This window comes from Myotis daubentonii, chromosome 6 (assembly GCF_963259705.1).
Source record: "Myotis daubentonii chromosome 6, mMyoDau2.1, whole genome shotgun sequence".
Taxonomy (NCBI): Eukaryota; Metazoa; Chordata; class Mammalia; order Chiroptera; family Vespertilionidae; genus Myotis; species Myotis daubentonii.
The window spans coordinates 28,287,497-28,304,500 of record NC_081845.1 but is presented as its reverse complement, the minus strand read 5'-3'; positions in this window follow the sequence as shown (position 1 = coordinate 28,304,500).

The following is a 17,004-nucleotide window of genomic DNA, read 5'->3' as shown; positions in this document are numbered from 1 at the left end:
ATGTTCTTTGACCCTTTTCTAACAAAACACAAAACTATTGTATTTTCCTTCTGAAAATTTTCGTGTTGTTTTTGTTATTTAGTTATTATTTCCTGTCTCTCTTCTAAATTCTGCTAAATCCCTAGGTATATGTTTGTTGTGATGGTGGTTGTGGTTGGTTTACAACTTGTCATACCTCTTTGAATTTAAGTTATTTAAATTTTTGTCCTCTGGTTTCCTTAGTACTTCTTATTTCTATTGCTGTGTTGTCTATCATATATTTTTTTATTTTCTCCTTTAAATATATGTAACTTAAAAATATCATTTCACTATTATTGATCATATCTCCTACTCAAAGCTATGTAAATCATGGCAATGGATTTGAGCTGAATATATCTGAAGGTAACCAAAGGTCCCTCATAGCCAAATAACTTCCCTTGTCAGTGAATCCTGCAAGTGATAGGGTGTCTAGAGTCCAAACTCCCTGAGGAATAAGTAAATTGTAGTGTTGGAAATTAGCTTGAACATTCAAGATTAAAAGTAGAATCTGAAGTTTAGTCTGAGTATTAGCATGGCTATTAACTGGACTTGCTAAAATCCTATCTAATAAAAGAGAAAAATGGTAATTGGCATACGACGATACCCTTTTCATTGGCTAATCAGGGCTATATGCAAATTAACTGCCAACTAAGATTGGCAGTTAACTGCCAACTAAGCTTGGCAGTTAACTGCCAACTAAGCTTGGCAGTTAACTGCCAACAAGATGGCAGTTAATTTGCATATGTAGGCACAATGCAGGGAGGCGAAAGGGAAAGCAGGAAGAAGCCCCCTGCCACTGACAGTGATCGGAAACCCAGGGGGGAGCTAAGAGCTGGGGGGCAGGGCAAAGGCGGCCTTTGCCCTGTCCCCCAGCCATGATCGGAGAATCAGGTGCCTTTGCCGCCCTGGCCAGTGATAGCAGGAAGTAGGGGTGGAGCCAGCGATGGGAGCTGGGCACGGTCGAAGCTGGCAGTCCCAGGAGCTAGGGGTCCCTTGCCTGGGCCTAAAGCGAAGCCCACGATCGTGGGGCTGCTGCAGCTGTGGGTCCCCGCTGCCCGGGCCAGATGCCTAGGCCAGAGGTGTTAGGCCTGGGCAGGGGCGGAGCCTGTAACCGCGGGGAGCTGGGGGTCCCCTGCCCAGGCCTGACACCTCTGCCAGAGGCCTCAGGCCTGGTCAAGGGGCCGATCCGGTGATTGGTGATCGGAGGGTGATGAGGGTCAACTCCTCTGGCCGAGGCATCAGGCCTGGGTGGGGGGCAGAGCCGGGGATTGGGGGGATATGATGATCTCCTTGCCCAGGCCTGAAGCCTGGGTCAGAGGCGTCAGGCTTGGGCGGGGGGTGGAGCAAGCGATCAGAGGGAGATGGGGGTCCCCTGCCCAGGCATGATTCCTGGGCCAGAGGCCTCAGGCCTGGGCAGGGGCCAGAGCCAGTGATCAGGGGGAGATGGGAGTCCCCTGTCCAAGCCTGACACCTCTGGCGGAGGTGTCAGGCCTGGGCAAGGGGCCGATCCTGTGATTGGAGGGTGATGGGGGTCAATGCCTGAGGGCTCCCAGTATGTGAGAGGGGGCAGGCTGGGCTGAGGGACACTCCCCCCCACACACACACACACCCAGTGCACGAATTTTGTGCACCAGGCCCCTAGTACTGTTATAAGATTTAGTAAACATGTTTGTCAATTTCTATCTTGCTACTCTACATAACCCATCTATTCTCTACCTCCTTTTTGTATTTGCTCCAAAAATTACCTCCACTTCTACACTTCTACACTTCATTCATCTTGCTCCCTCCATACTTTTCTCTTAGCTTGAAAATATGCTGTCTTAGATTTCTAGGGCTGCATAACAAAATGATACAGACTAGGTGGCTTACACAACAGAAATGTATTTTCTCTCAGTCCTGGAGTCTAGAAGTCCCCAATCAAGGTGTCAGCAGCCTTGGTTTTTTCTGAGGGCCTTTTCCCTTGGCTTATCCATGGCCCTCTTCTCCTGTGTCTTTAAATGGTCTTCCCCCTGTTCATTTCTTATGTTGTAAACTCCTCTACTTATAAGGATACCAGTTATATAGGTTCAGAGCCCACCATAAAAACCACTTGTAGCCTTACTTACCCCTTTGAAGACCCTATCTCCAAATGACATTACTAGTGGTTTGGGACTTCAAATAATGACTTTTGGGGGAGACACTATTCAGCCCATAAATCATACCGACATGCCATTCTAATAAAAACTCTCCATGAACTTTGTCTTTCAATTCTCCTCCACAAAAGTGATTCCACTACTTTTTCCCCCCCTGAAGAAACTTGGTAAAAGAGTACTCTGCATTCATTCTTTCTGCATCTGTACCTTCTATGTACACTTAACTTACCTTTTACATTCAAAACCTTGGAAGATCTGATTGTTATTGAATAACTGCAGGCCCAGTGCACGAATTCGTGCACCTTGAAAGGAACTGTGGGCCATAAGGGTGCAGTGGGCCGGCGCAGGGGCAAGTCTTGGCCCATCCTCCACGTCCTGGCCAGCCCCTCCCACTGTGGCCCCTGGTCCCCTGTTTGCTGGCAGCCCCACTCCAGCCACCACTGCTCCCATGCACTGACTGCGCTGGCCCCGCTTGCATCTGCTGACAGTGCAATGCAGGTGGGGCCAGAAGCGTCAGCAGGTGTGAGTGGCAGGTGCTGCCCCAATCGCCCCTCAGGGTCAGGGGGAAGTGAAGAAGCCCTCAGGGGCGATCAGGGCCAGTAGCCACCGCTCGCACCTGCTGACGGTGCTGAGTGATGAGGGCTGGTGCCAGCCACCAGCAGCGGGCGCAAGTGGCGGCTCTGGCGCCAGCAGCAGGTGTGAGTGGGGCTGGCGCTGGCAGCAGGTATGAGATGCTGGGCAGGATCATGGTGCGTGGGAACAAAGAATTTTCAGTAACCACCGGAGGCTCGCTCCGATGACAGTGACCAGCACACTGCCTTGGTCTGGTGCCCCTGCTCATCTACTCCACCATCCCGCTGTGGCCAATGCCCACTATGTTCCATGTTCTGCCACCTGCTGCTGACAACCACTATGTTCCGCGTGAGCCCCCTAGTGGTCAGCGCATGTCATAATGACCGGTTGTTCAGTTGTTCTGCCATTTGGTCTATTTATATTAGGGTTTTATATATATATAGATATTTAAATGATAATAAGTTTCATGGGAATTTCTGCTTTTAGTTTTGTAAATTCATGTAGTAAATTTTTTTCTTCATAAAATTCATAGAAACAAATATAAGACATAAGTAAATAATATTAAGAAAATGTCATTGTTCAAATAGAAGAGTATCCATTGACCCTGAATTAAAACACACACACACACACACACACACACATGCAAAACACAACAACATAAAACAGCAAATGATACTGAACTCTCTGGTTTTCTGAACTCTGCATTTAGAATTTGGCTGAAATTTTGGATTCTGGAGAGAAATGGCAAAAATATTTCTTTGTGAGATAATGGGTATTTGGAGCTAGGCTCAGTGTTTGAAATCAAAGTATACAATAGGTCTCTTCTCACAAGAAAGGAGGCAGAAACAACTGCCTATGACTATGGTTTACATTATCTACATTGAATATCCACTGAAAAAAATAATAAAATAAAATAAAATAAAATAGAAATAATAGTTTCAGCAAAATTGCTAGATGAAATATTAACATGCAAAATTCAATACTTTTCATGAAGTGCAATTTTAAAAAATAGAAATTGAAGTATAACACATTAAAATCATATACTTTTCAATATAAATCACAAGGAATATGGAAATTAATATATTACAATATAATACAATACAAATATATTTCAAATGCTTCATAGAGACAAATGTCAAAGATTACTGAACACCAATTAAAACTCAAACAAATGAGAAAATATTTTATTTTTATATAAAATACGACTAAGTATCATAAAGATACCAATTCTCCTCCTCCTTCTAAAATAGCTATAAATTAAATGTAATTCCATGAACCTCTCTATAGGATTTTTCCTGGGACTGGACAAGTTGACATTACTAAATCATATAAAAGAGTAAATAATCATTATCTGCCAAGATAGTTGTAAAAGGAACAGTGTGTTTAATGGCCCTACTTTGGCCAGTATCAGGGGAATCTTGGTTGGCTCTTTTATCATAAGAAACACACTATCAGAAAAGTGATTTGATCAGATACATTTATCAAATTAATTGATTTAAAAAATATTAACTGAATTCATAATTATATTTTAAATTATTCATTGAAAATGTCAAGAGAGGTAAATAACTATTGAGAATCAAGATTGGCTTGGCAGAATTTAAAGTAGTTATCTATTCTACTGCTGCCTATTCTTATCACATTTTAAAAGAAATTTTCAAAAATATTTTTTTTCAGGACTAATTTTAAACCTCGCATTATTTTGAAGAGAAAATTAATACAGTAACAACAATACAATCCCTCCTGAATTGTTTTGGAAAGTGTTGGGTATTATCCTGCCCTAATTGTGCAGGTGTTTCAGAAGAAATAACTTTTTTCTGTGTTACTATTTTCAAAGATAGCAATCCTGTTTGCTTGTGTAATTTTAAAGGGCATTTGCAACTCTTGCTTCTTCTGTACTTCTCACGTAGGCAGAATCTCTATTTAAGTCCCCTGAGGAAATCAGGTTTGAGTCCTTGCTGATTAACCCTCTATGACTCTATCATCTACTTGATGTTTTAAAATAAACTAATCGGTGTTTATATTAAACTAATTATCTAATCTATATGAGCTAAATGTCTTTCTCTTCTAAAAGACTAATCTCCATAGGACTGTGTTCTAGTATGCAGAACATCTACTGATAGTAACAAGTAAAGGAAAACAATTTTGTTCTTCAGTATAACACGTTTTAAAAATATCAGTGGTGCCTATGATTATCCGCACACCTAAGTTGCATTTTTTCTTAGGTTTTAAATATTATAAAATTGCCTAATTGAATGCTCAAACAAACATTGCGATTTTACTGGAACTATTTTAGTTATTCCTGAAAGAGAAGTGACTTTGTTTATGGTTGATGTAATCTACTTCCTTGGGTGAAATATTGGTTAATAAATGGATTTGGGATCCAAATTGATTTGCTTAAAATCCTGGATCCATCACTGATTAGCGACCTGATATGGGCAAATTCTTATTATTTCATTTCTTCATTGGCAACAGCTATGAAAACAATAGTAACTGCTTCACATGGTTTATGAGGGTTAAATGAGTTAGCATAAATGAGCCTCCTGGAAGGAGTGTTGGACACAGCCCACACTCTCTGAATGTCAGCTGTTATGATTTGGTTGACTGAGTTGATGATCTTGCTCAAGCTCCAGGTGTTCCTTTCAGAAGCACTTGAGATTTTTAGGATAAACATCTGAAGTCTACTAAAACAAAATTAAGATTTCACTGTAGTCCAAACTCCAAATATTTATTTTATTGAAAGGCAAGGCTAATCTAGGTATAAAATATATGAATAAAAAAATTTTATATCTACCTTTTAAGTTGCCTAAAAGCCTATTGTTTATATCAGCTCTACATCACTTGGGAATTTCTAAACATGTCAGCAGAAAATTCATACACACATCTGAATGTATGTATATAAATGTGTATGCTTGCAATGCATCTGATATTTGCAGCAGGATAACAGTTGGTAAATATATATGCAAAATATTTTCTGTATTTTTTGTGCTGAACTGCTTGACTGCACTGTGTTTCTGTTATTTGAACCGGCCCTTATAATAGAGTTCCTAGAATCCTATTTCAATCAATAGGACTGAGGATTTCCCTGTCCAATTGGAGCTGTGCACACTGGCCAATCAGAGCAGCTGTATTCTGATTAATCAGGACAGTGCCTTTTGGACCAAACTGGGAGGATTTAGAGTTCTCATTTGTGTAAGGATAGACCAATCAGGTACCAGGGGTGGGGACTCATCCATATAAACCAGCTTTCCTCTGGCTGGGGTAGCACACTATGCTTTCCACCTAAGACTAAAGACTGCATCACCCTGCCTAAGCTAAAACACCCAAGATGTCTCACCAGAGCAGAGTGGAGCAGACCAGCAAAGTGCAAAACAGATCTGCCTGGAGAACGGCAGAGCATCAAGCAACAGAGCAGAGCTGTCTAGCCAGAGAGAGGCCTGCGGCCGAGCTGTGTCACAATTGAGCTGTTTTGCATTGCATAAAGTTTCCTTCTTCCCACACCCCACATTGGGGATTCCTGTTGGTGTTGAACTGGTGCTAATGGACATCAGTTGACAAGTTGACCCATGAACAACAAGGGTTTGCACTGCACAAGTCCACTTATATGGGAATTTTTTTCAATAAATACCTGTATCATTTTTTGATCGGTGGTTGGGTGTCCGTGGAGGTGGAGGGCCAACTGTATTCATTGATCTACACTATTTTATATAGAGGACTTGAAGATCTTTGGATTTTGGTATCTGTGGGGGATTCTGAAACTAATCCCCCCATAGATATTGAAGAACAACTTAAGTTTTGGGGGAGTCAAAAGTTATATGAGGATTTTTCATTGCATGTAGGTTGGTGCCCTAACACCTGCATTGTTCAAGGGTCAACTGTGTATATTTGTAAAAGGGATACTACAGTAAATATGTCATGTTTATGTCTTATCTATAATAAAAGCATAGTATGCTAATTAGACCGAACAGCCCAATGACCTTCCGGGCTACGAGGGCCAAGGCAAGCCATCACGGCTGCGAGGACCAAGCCCCTTGCACTCATTTTGTGCATCAGGCCTCTAGTCTTAAAATAAAATTTTACCTAAATATGCTGTGGTGTGACAGTTTGTGTTTTCCCAAAATTCTTATGTTGAAATATAATGCCCAAAGTGATAGTATTGAGCTGGGGCTTTTGGAAGGTGATTGGGTCATGAGGGCAAAACCCTCATGAATGGAATTAGCTCCCTTGCCTCCGGGTCATGTTAGGTTACAGCTAGAAGACAGCCCTTTATGAACTGGGAAGCAGTTACCAGTCACACAGTCTGACCGTGAGGGCACTCTGATTTTGGACTTCCCAATTTCCAGTTGTGAGAAATAAATTTCTGTTGTTATAAGTCACCAGTCTGTGGTATTTTGTTAAAGCACCCCAAAGAGACTAAGAAAAGAATAACATGAGATTTAGAGAAAAATTATAAAGAATAGTCAAACAGTTTCTATATCCCCTTTACTCAGTTTCCCTGATGTTTAGTTTCTGTATAGCAGTCATTTCGACAGCTAATAAATTAACATTGGTAATAACTGTTATTAAACTAAAAACTGTATTCAAGTTTTTCCTTTTTTTCTCTCTAAATGTCCTGTTTCTGTTCCATGATCCAATCCAGGATATCACATCGCATTTAGTCATCATTTCTCCACAGACTCCTCTGATCTGTGACAATTTCTCAGGTTTTTTGTTTGTTTGTTTTAATTTTTCATAACTTTGACAGTTTGGAAGAATATTGGCCAGGTATTCTGTAGAATATCTCAGTTATAGATGATTTTTATATAACTGATTGTATCAGTTTTTCTTGTCCCTTTTTATTATCTTTCTTGTATCTTAATAATAAACTATAATTAAAACATATTACTTTAGTAGTCATAATGTTGGCCAGATGTCTCTTACCACATATCATAATCTCTTTGTTCTCTGACTATTCCTGTTACATCAGGCTGTACACAGTGATGTGATAGCCTCATGGAACCTCAACTTGATCTTGCTTTCTTAGGGCTTTTATACTTCTGTGCATGGGGAGCCAGCCAATCTGCTCAACTTGTGCATAACCTCACCCACACTTAGCCAATAAGAGGCACAATGGATAGAAAACTCCCATCTTCCATGTTTCAGGCAGAAACTTAAGTATATTCTGTGTAATTGTTCCATTCTATTCCTTTTTTATTCCGCTCTACCCCACTCTACTCCACTCCATTCCACTCCACTCCACTCCATTCCTTCCCATTCCACTCCACTCTATCCCATTTCTTTCCATTTTATTAAATTCCATTCCATTTTGTTCTGTTCTAGTGTATTCTTTGCAGTATCTTTAGACAGATCAAGTCCCAGTGGATCAAAGTGGTAACCAGTTAAAAAAGTACGCTTGGGTTGCCTTTTCTTTCTTCTATGTGTCACTTTCCAGTTCTCTGATTTCAGATCCCTTGTTACAGGCCTTTTATAGGGGTAGGGAGAGATATAGTAAAACAGAATATTTATTAAATTGTATGGGAGTTCATCAAATGTTATGTGTGATATCCTTGGCTAGCACTCATGTTATTTAGTCCAACATTTACCGCATCTTTTTTGTAGGCACAGGAGGATAGATTGGAATAAGGAAAAATAATTATCTGATGCCTTTTAGTTTATTCCCTTAAAGACCTACTTGGGGGAACTGGAATGATTAGAAATTTGACCGTTGAAATTAATTAAGCACAATGAAGTCTCTTGAGCCCATAAAATTAGATGAAGTAAAATCACAAGGAAAAAAAAATCTCAGTAGACATATTTATCTAAATTTTCAGACTTAAAATTAATCCACAAAGGACAGGAAAATTGCAGAATAGGAAGATAAAAATTGGTATTCATTCTTGATTGTGTTTTGTATTTGCACCATGAGACTCTTGGAGGAAATAGAGTCATAACAAATTATTCTGTCAAACATAAACCTCCTTTTCTTTTGCAATTGGAGGAATACAGAAATAGCGCAAATAGGGGTATATATTGAAACTTGGGTAAGTGAAATAAGCATTTGTGAAGTATTTCCTATGTAACAGAAAGTATCAAATGAAGGGTGGGATTTTCTCCATTATCATGGCCTACAGTGCCCAATGAGCATTCATTTATGGAAACATCTTTCACACTCTGTACAACACACTGTGCTAGACTTTGGGTAGAAAGGGATGAACAAAACACACAAGGTCACTCTCATGAGCTTACAATTGGTTGGGAAAGTGTATACAAAACAGTTTAGGACTCAACCAATACCTACAAAATGTGATAGATGGATTAAATAAAATATTGAGTACCATAAAACAGAAAATCTGCAAAGATTTATATTTAAATTAGGTAGTCAGGGAAGACTTCTCTTAGGAATTAAGATAAAACTGACACCTGAAGAATGGTTGATTTTCCAATGAAAAGAAAGACAAGGACTCCTGAAATGAAGGAAATTTTGAGAAAGAAAGAAAGTTGTAAAACATTTTTTTTGGAATGAAAGGTTACTAGAAATGCTGTATGATTGCTGGAAACTGTTGAGCATGTTAAATTACTGAGATCTTAGGCCGTAGCCAGTTTGCCTCAGTGGATGGAACGTCGGTCTGCGGACTGAAGGGTCCCGGGTTTGATTCTGGTCAAGGGCATGTGCCTTGGTTGCGGGCACATCCCCAGTGGGGGGTGTGCAGGAGGCAGCTGGTCGATGTTTCTAACTCTCTATCCCTCTCCCTTCCTCTCTGTGAAGAAATCAATAAAATATATTTAAAAAAAATAAATTACTGAGATCTTAGGTGTTCGATTGATAACAAATTTTGATACCTTCAATGAAATGAGATGATGAATATTCAGTGAATAAAAAAGTAGCAAATACTAGAAGTAGAACTATGCCTCTTAAATCCAATGACTGGAATGAGTGAGTTTACACAAAAGATATTAGAATTGTTTTGCATAAGGAAAAAGCAAACTTTATAATAATATTTATAGTGTTGATTACTTTATCTTCTGAGGAATCTCCATTACAACTCAGTAGCTTAATAAATATTTGTATATAAATGTGATCAATATTCAGCAAAAATTTATGTAAGATGTAGGAATAAAAAGTAATTTTCTTAAGTATATGGCTTTCAGAAAGTGAAGTACTTAGTATTTATATTAGTATTGAGAATATTTATGTATTCCTCCATTAAAACACATTTTTAATTCATATATTTGAGAAAGAGATGTTTGATTTTCACTGACACTGGAGTCATCCATTTTATGACTTTTATGAATTTCATAATTATTATTATAAATCATTTTTATATATAACTTGGCTTGTTAATTTTGTTACCTTCTTTAGAAAATATGGTCTAAAACAGTGCTTTTCCTTATTTTGTTCATTGCATTTGTCCAGTACCTTTAATAGGCCTTTGTAAATATTTGTTGAATAAATAAATTAAAACATTGCTTTTTAAAATTTAGCATTGATTTAACAATATATTTTCTCAAGACAGAAGCCAATATAAGCGCCAGTGCTAATTTCAAAACAAACTTAATTTCAGAATTTTGTGGGAAAAGACTGTGTGTTTGATTCAGAAAGGTGGTACAATTCTTGTTACACAGTTAAAAAACTAAAATTTGAATGACAAATGACCCAATTAAGGTCATTCAGCTTTAAGTAGTAAGTTGGGAGTAGATGGCAGAGCATTCTGTGATAGAGTAGGGTTATTTGTATTATATGATTCATCTTCATTCTGTGAATTGAATTTATGTGGATACCTATTGAAACTGTTATAGGAAAGCTACTGATTGTTTTCATCAAGTAGATTCTAGGCTAGCTGTACATTTTTTCTCTTTTATTCTGCCTTTCCTAATTCATGAGGTTGCTGCATGTTTGTGTTATAATTATTATAATTATTCTTCAATCCTAAACTATTTTTACTGTTCCCTTGATGACTGTTGCTTAATCAACATGATGAGACTTGCCAAATAAACTCATCTTGACATTACAGTTGGGTTCTCAGTGGGGGGTGGTGTATTATAGTAGTTAAAATTACAAGCTCTGGCACCAAACTGCAAGGATCCCATTCCCAGCTCTATTATTTACCAGTTTTGCAACCTTCAGCAAGTTATTTAATCTCCCTAAGTCTTCACAGGTAAAAGAAAGAGAATAAAAGTACATAGCTCATATAGTTGTTATAAGGACTACATAAAATAATTAATACCAAGAACTAAAAGATTTCAGATATATTATGAGCACTATATATAATACTAGGAATTAATTTAATTCTTCATAAAATTGTAACCATTTTTCTTCTATTTGCATGCAATTTGGATTTCTCAAATATATTCATTGGTAATTTATTAGTAATATCAATTTTTTTGTGGTTGCTGAACTTTCTGATCTAAAGAAATGTGATATTGGAGGTGACTGAATAAATACAGTGAAGGGATTAGCTAAAGAACATATGTGCAACCCCATGGACATGGACAATAGTGTGGTGAAGGCCATGCAATGGGGAGGTGGAGTGGGTGGAGGTGGGCAAGGGGGGGGTAGGAAAAGGGAAACACTGCAATAATGTCAATATTAAAAAATTTAAATTAAAAATGTAAAAAAAAGAAATATATTTACTTAATAGAGCCACTATAACCAGCTCTTTTTATAATGTTTTTTTACTAAGTTAAAGGAGCCAACTCATAATATCAGTTGATTTTGTGAGTGTGTGTGGGTGGGTGGTAGAGGGTGGGGCAGAAGTAGGTTTACAGCTGTATGTGAAACAGAGTTTATTCTATTATTATTCACTGATTATTGTATTATTTTCCATACAAACAATTATAAACCTACTTTTGCCCAAGCCTGTATATAGTATATGTGAACTGATGGTTTTAAGAACTAAATTTCTAAAAAGGTTAAATAGAGTGTACTCTAAGCTCTCAAATATAGCTCTCTTTTACAGCACTTAATAACACTTGTATACTTCATATTTAGTTGGAGAATTTTTGTTAAGTTTTGGACATTCCTAGCACTATACTCTCCATGAGAGCACTTTGTCTTACTGTATTTTTTCTAATTATTACATACAGGATAGCCAACACATACCCAACATATATCAGATATTCATTATGTAAGTGCTGAGTAAATGAAAAAATGAATGAATAAATTTACATATTTGGTAGCATCCTTTAATTGTACTATCTTTTCTATCCCATCTTAAGAGACTAACTTGTAATATGCAAAGTCCCGATTACTTCCTTTCCCCTTCCCTATCTCATGCTTTTTCTACTATTCTGACTTCTTTGCGTTCAAATTCAATTAAAAGTAAAAGGATTTCTTTTCCTCCTACTTCCCCTCCTCCTCCTCCTCCAACTATTTAATTGAGCAGAAAGTATAATGCGCAATGCTATATTAGCATTATTCTTTTATAAATTGGGTTGTGTACAATATTAAAATATAGCATTACAGGTCTATGCTTCTTGTAAACAAAGTTACAAAATTCTAGTAGATGAGTGGATGAAAAAATCCGTGGTACTTTTACACCATGATACAAATACTATGCAGTTGTAAAAAAGAAGGATTTCTTACCCTTTGAGACAGCATAAAGAGACCTGGAGAGAATTATGCTAAGCAAAATAAGCCAGTTAGACAAAGCTAAGTATTATATGATCCTACTCATACCTGGAATCTAGTAAACAGAATAAGCTGATAAACAAAACAGATCCAGAGACATAGAAGCATGAAATAGACTGACAAATCTCAGAGGGAAGGTGGGGATGGGGATGGGTGGGGAGAGATCAACCAGGGAACTTATATGCATATATGCATAGACCATGGACATAGATAAGAGTGTGGTTAAGGCCCAGGAGGAGCAGGTGTGGGGTGGAGGAGGTCAATGGGGATAAAGGGAGACATATATAATACTTTCAATAATACAGATAAATTTTAAAATGTATTCAGACAAAATTGAATCAATATGCACATTTATAAGGTCAACATACATAAATAAGTCTTGCTCATCTTAAAATCTTATTCCATCAGAAAGAAAAACAAGAAAAAATAGAAAATAAATTTAAGCATTAAAAATCACTTACATAGCATCAAATTGCATTATATTTCTATAAATAAATATGGCAAAAGCCATAAAAGAGACTGTTCTGAAAACTAGATAGACATTAAAGAGAATTTTAAATAACAAAAGTTGATGAATATGCCACATTCACTGTTTGTAAGACACAATACTGCATAGGTATAATTCTCCCCAAAAGAGTGTATATATTCAACACCATCCAAATAAAACCCCAGCACTGTGTGACCAGAGAATCCAAAATTCATAAGGAAATACAGGGTCATGATTACACATTGCTATTATGAAGTAGAAAAGTAAAACTGAAATACTTATACTTTTAGGTATCAGCATGTATTATAAAGCTACACTGATTAGGAAAGTATAGACAAAATGAGCTATAAAATGGAATAGAATCCAGAAATAGATTTAAGCATATACAACCCTATGTTATAGAATAAGAATAATAATGCAGTGTATCCTTCTTACATTTTATATGAAAATTGATTCCAGATAGATTGCAGATCAAAATGTAAACTAAAAACAATAACACTTTTATTTTTTAAATATATTTTTATTGATTTCAAAGAAGAAGGGAGAGGGAGGGAAAGAAACATCAATGATGAGAGAGAATCATTGATTGGCTGCCTCCTGTAAGCCCCACACTGGGGATTGAGCCCGAAACCTGGACATATGTCCTGACCAGGAATTGAACTGTGACCTCCTGGTTCCTAGGTTGATGCTCAACCACTGAACAAAACAAGAAAAAATATAGACAATTATTTTGGTGACCTCAGGTAGGTGAATGCTTGTTAAATGGGACATTCAAGAGTGGACTAAGATGAAATATAATTGATAAAATAGACCACATTATACTTGCAAACTTCTGTTCTTCAAAAGAGAGTTTAAAGGGCAACCAATGCAATGAGAGATGGTATTCATGATACACACATCTAATAAAGAACTCTTAATTAAAATATGTAAGATCTCTTCAAAATTAACAAGAAAAAATAACACAATCCATCATTAGTCATCAAAAAAATGCAAATTAAGTGTTATGCCACCCTGATACATAGCCAACAGAATGACTAAAACGAAATAGACAATGTCAGGTTTGCTAAGAAACTAAAACTTTCAGAGGCTGCAGGTGAAAAAGGATTTTTACAATTCATGAAACCCTTAAAAACGTTTACTAAAGCTGAACATATGCATATCTGTGACACACTCCCGGGTATGTATATCCAAACAAATGTGGTCACACATGCCTTAGAAGACGTGTATTAAAATGTTTGTTATAGCACTATTCATAATCATCCAGAATGCCCATCAACAGTAAGTTAGATAAATAAATGTTCACTCAAAGGAATATCCAGTAGTGTACAGAAATAAGAATGAATATTTTATAAGTACACAGAACGTCATGAGTGAATCTCATAAATAAAATACTGAGCAAAGACATAAAGGATGGTATTCTATATGACTCTATTTACATAAAGTATTTAAACTAGGAAGACAAATTTATATATTTAAAAAGTCAGGATAGTATTTAACTTTGTTGAATGGGAGATTGAAAACAAGTCTTCTGGGAATTTGCTAAGCTTCTGTTTCTTGATCTGGTGGAACTGAACCAGGTGAGATGAGCTACACATACACCATATGTAAACTTTCAATATAATGGCTTAGCAAATTAAGTTATCTCTGTCCTATTACAGTGTGATTTCATTACGGGTTTTGCTCAAATATTAAATATGTACTACGTAATTTCCATTAATATTTTATTGAGGACATCTATGTGTACATGACCTCTAGTGCTGTAATGTATAGATGGTGGGTACAGCCTCTGAGGTGGTAGAAATCACCCTGTAAGGGAGAATAAGGTGAAAAGAGAAGAAACTCAATAGCTGGTTCCTTGGAAACAGCAAGGATGAAAGAATTGAGTTTAGAACTTTAGCTAATAATTTTGAGAGATGGCAACATAAAACTAAAATGAACCATCCTCTAGTAATAAGAAGCTTGAATAAGTATATTCTAAAAAGCGTGCTAAATGAAAAGGCACTTCTTGATTCTACAACTATTATCTGTAATGTCAATTCAACCTTCTCCATTTGTCATATAATTCAGAGCTAATCAGATTTCCTATCTCCCATCTCACTACTTCAGCTTATCTCCCCAGAGGAAAGTTTAAAACACATGCATGATCAATTCATTTGTAGTTCTTACAGCTCTTCAAATATTCTACTACTGCTAATGATTCAAACTTCAAATCCTTTAGTCATTCCTAGAATTGTCCTTTTATTTGGCCTTTACTTAACCACATTGCTGCTTGTCTATCTTCCTCTCACATTCAAGTTCCATGATTTTGGCATGAGAATTCCTAGCATTTAAGGAATCATGTACTCATTACATTTACACCTTCTAACCTGAGGCCTGCCTGCTTTGTCTGGAGTGATCTCTTGTCCACCTGGGAATAACTATTTGTGGTAAGTGTCAACTCAAGAGTCATCTCCTGGACATTGCTTTACTGAACCTTATGTTGTAGTACACAATGCAGGTAATATTGCAACACATGACTATTTATTGCACTACTTTTAATATTCCAAACTATTAGCTAGCTGAGTGCAATGGGCCATTTCATGTATTTTGTGTCCTGAATTTTCAGCTCCACATCTGGCACATGGGAAGTAAAATGGGTCTCTTATTAATTAGGATAAATTTGGCTGTCAGGAAGGTAGAATTAAAAAACTGTAGTATAAACAGGATAGGCATATCTTTCTTTCTTACATAAAAAGTCTGAGGTTAGGTAATGAGGGTTTTATCATGGCTGTGTGTGTGTGTGTGTGTGTGTGTGTGTGTGTGTGTGACTTCTGTTGCCTCCTCTCTACTTTTCCTAAATAACCCCTTCTTCCATATCCTTGTCTCCTCCTTCTTACAATTTAACTCCCTCCCTTTTGATTCCTCTAGTCCCTCCTACTATCTTCCCCCTTTCTAATTTCTCTTTACCACACCCCTCCAGTCTGCAGAGGCACACTGTCCTATATGAGATGGCAGGCATTAGGATGCAGACCAATAAGAAGATGCATCTGAGCACATTGAATTTAAGAAGATAAGTATTCAAGTTAAACAGAATACTCATAAACAAATTTTATAGTTGCATATATTTTACTATTTATGATTTATATATGCAGATATATACTATATAGAGTGAATTATTAATTTGTGTTTTTTGTTTGTTTGGGTGGGTGGTTTTTGTTAATCCTTACCCGAGGATATTTTTCCATTGATTTTAGGGAGAATGGAAGAGAGAGGGAAAGACAGAGAGAAACATTGTTGTGAGAGAAACACATCGATTGATTGCCTCCTACAGGAGCCCTGACCAGGGCTGGGGCCCCGGAGGAGCCTACAGCCAAGGTACATGCCCTTGACCAGAACTGAACCCAGGACCCTTTGGTCTGCAGGCTGATGCTCTATTCACTGAGCCAAACTGGCTAGAGCTGAATTACTACTTCAAATATAATTCTCTAATTTTTGTTCTATAAGAACTGTGTAAAGACATGTAAGCATAAAAATTTTTATGTTGATTCACTTGATCCATATTTTTTACCATACAGTAATTTAATGAAATTATAAAATAGCTTATATTTAATGTTTAGTTCTATGCCCATACAATACTTGATCAGGTGATCTATTTTTGATTCGCCAAAACTAGTTATATTTCTTAGCTAAAAACATGGCTAAGATGGAATATTATTTGTGTTTATAATATTAACATTTCTGATGGCAATTTGCAGCTATAGAATTTGACAGACTTGGGAAGATTTGCCCTTGGTCAGAAAGATTCAGCCAAAGCATCTGTTGCCATGGTATTTCACTATAGGCTATCCCCATATAATAGTACTGTCTGTTCTGTTATTCTCCTGGAAGCAAACTTACCTTTTAAGAAATGAAAAACATTTCGAAAGATGTTGTCTTTGTAAGAAAATGAAAAACAGGCATAAGCCATTGAAATTATTTTTAAAATATTGTAATGTATAAAAAGACCCCTGTGACAGTGTGTCACACACAGACACACAAGCACTCACACTCACACTCTTGGGAAATAAAAAAGGACTTCTGTTTGGATGATTTTATTTCACTTTAAATAGTACTCTATGTTTGCCTTAGCTGGTTTGGCTCAGTGGATAAAGCCTTGCCCTGTGAACTGAAGCATCCTGGTTTAGATTCTGGCCAAGGACATGTGCCTCCAT